This window comes from Lactuca sativa, chromosome 2 (genome assembly GCF_002870075.4).
Source record: "Lactuca sativa cultivar Salinas chromosome 2, Lsat_Salinas_v11, whole genome shotgun sequence".
Classification (NCBI taxonomy): domain Eukaryota; kingdom Viridiplantae; phylum Streptophyta; class Magnoliopsida; order Asterales; family Asteraceae; genus Lactuca; species Lactuca sativa.
Window position 1 is genome coordinate 206941724 of NC_056624.2, and position 3111 is coordinate 206944834.

Genomic DNA, 3111 nt, shown 5'->3' on the forward strand with positions numbered 1-3111 from the left:
GGGATATGTTGCTCTCACTGATGGGTTTTAGCCATAAGAACTTTCCTATGTGCGCATGCAAAACCCTAATGCTTGGATCTAGGTTTCTATAATTAAACATGCTTTGAATCCAAGACTTCTAATGACTAATTAGGTATAAGAACAATACAAAATCAGATCTAGAAGTTTACCTTTGAATCTCTTGTTTGATCTTGTTGTCTTGGAGCTCTAGAGTCACAATTGTCACTCTTCTAATGGCTTACAAACACCAACTATCAAGATGATTTGAGAGAGAGGAGAGGGACTAGAAATCGGCCAGGGTTTCTTTGCTTTAGCAGAGGTGCCGATTTCCCTTGTCCTAGAGGTCTATTTATACTTGTAAGGCTCCTAGGGTTTCACCCTTAAACCCTAGTTGGATAATCTTTACTCAAAGCAACCCTAATCCTTACCATAGATAAGCCTTGGACGATTTTGAGGCTATCCCAAGCCCTAGAATTCGTCCATCCTCTATCCAAGAAGGATTTACAGCCTAAAGTGCAAATATCAAACAATTGGCAGTTTATACCCTCTTATTTAATTAATCTCTTTAAGTCACCAAATTAATACTAATTAATTTATGACTTATATTAATCAAATAACAATATTATTATTCCTTATATTATTCTCATAATATATTAATTATATTTATTCTCTCATAATAAATCATCATATCAAGTTGCTATGGTGAAGGCAACCCAAAAGGACCATGCACAATCGGGTCAAATATTTGCCTAATATAGTTGCAGCCTTAGACAGTATTCCAACAGTCTCCCACTTGGATAAGTCTAGTAACTATATGCACAAGTACAATTCGATTTGCAATCGTAGCTCTCAAAGACGCTGTCAAACTCTGATCTAATCAATCTTGTCCTTTAGATAAGGGATCGTACAGTCCTCTGTTAGATATCACGTTGACAATTCTATGGAATGATTAGTCAAGCATTTAGGTTTCTCGATCTCTGATTATTCGACATAGAACTTAATCAAACACATCAATTCAGTTCTGACCGGGCCCGGCACATAAGTCAAATCAAATCATCGAGCGGCCGAGATATAGCTTTTACCCTCTTGGGATAAAAGTTACAGATAAACTTCGGCTTATATGCATTTACTTATTCATTAATCAACTATACACAACAATGCGTTTTATAACACCGAGTTACTGATGTGTTTTCGCATTATCAATGTACAATCAATTAACAAATAACAAACCATATATCTAAGTTTTAAAACTATATGATATTATCGTCTTGCGATCACCCTTTTATATCATATTCCATAAGGTGATTCCAGCAAGTGCGGGTTTGTTCCAATGCTCAAAACTAGTTCATAAGCACTCATGAACATCGCAGCAATCTTTTGCTATGTCTAATACGATTTAGACAATCTACGCACCAATTCACGACAATCTTCATTCATATCTACTTCCAACATATGAACGATTGTGGACAATTTGAATAATTCGATTATTCTTAATAAACTCAATTATTCTGGAAGTCAAAACATGCAAAGTGAAACAATAGTTAAACAATTAACATAAGACAGTAACATTACTCATAAATAAAACTCCTTTATTTAATCATCTAATGTTAATTACATTTATCTATTACACGTTTCTAATACTATCTAATCTATGCTAATATCATCCTTCAGCCCAATACTCCTAGCATACTGCAAGTGCTTAACCCTACTCAGTCCCTTCGTAAGCGGATCTGTTGGGTTATCCTCCGATGATATCCTCTTCACTACGAGTTGTCCTTCTTCTACACGATGTCTAATAAAGTGATATTTTCTGTCGATGTGTCTAGATCTGCCATGATCCCTCGGTTCCTTGGTCAAGGAAACCGCTCCTTCATTAACACAGAAAATCTCCATGGGCTCCTTTATGGAAGGTACAACTCCAAGATCACCGATGAAGTTCTTCAACCATATTGCCTCCTTCGACGCTTCGCTCGCTGCAATGTACTCTGATTCACATGTTGAATCAGCTACGGTTTCCTGCTTGGAACTTTTCCAAGTCACTGCTCCTCCAATCAAAGTAAAAACCCAGCCCAACTGTGAACGGTAGTTGTCCCTGTCGATCTGAAAGCTGGCGTCACTATACCCTCGCACCTTCAAGTCATCACTCCCTCCGAGGACTAAGAACCATTCCTTCGTCCTCCGAAGGTACTTAAGGATATTCTTAACCGCAATCCAATGAGCTCTGCCAGGGTTCCCTTGATATCTACTAACCATGCTCAAAGCAAAGGCTACATCAGGGCGAGTACAAGTCATAGCGTACATGATTGAGCCAACTGCGGAAGCGTATGGTACTCGGCTCATTTCTGCTATTTCAGCTTCGGTACTCGGACTTTGAGTCTTTTTGTATCGGTAATTCTCCATTCTTCGAGTTTTCCATACTAAAACGTTTTAGTACCTTCTCTAAGTAAGTGTTCTGACTAAGTCCTATTAGTCTCTTACTTCTTTCTCTCACTATCCGTATTCCCAAAATATAGGAAGCCTCTCCGAGGTCCTTCATAGCGAAGCACTTCCCGAGCCAGGACTTAACTTCCTGCAGAGTCGGGACGTCATTTCCTATGAGTAATATGTCATTGACATATAGAACGAGGAAGCTTACTATACTCCCACTGGCTTTGACATATACACACGATTCATCTTCGCTTCGTACAAATCCAAACTCTTTGACTTTCTCATCGAAGCAAAGATTCCATCTGCGAGACGCTTGCTTAAGTCCATAAATGGACTTCTCAAGCTTACACACTCTATTCGGTTGCTTCGGATCCACAAACCCCTCTGGATGATCCTTGTAAACATCCTCAGCCAACTTCCCGTTAAGGAAAGCGGTCTTGACATCCATTTGCCAAATCTCATAATCATGAAATACGGCAATCGCTAGCATCACTCTAATAGATTTTATCTTCGCAACTGGTGAGAAGGTCTCATCATAGTCAACTCCGGGAGTTTGAGTAAAGCCCTTCGCGACCAATCGCGCTTTATATGTGTGTACGTTTCCATCCACGTCGGTCTTCTTCTTGAAGATCCATTTGCACCCAACGGTCTTACGTCCGGGCACATTATCAACCAAATTCCAGA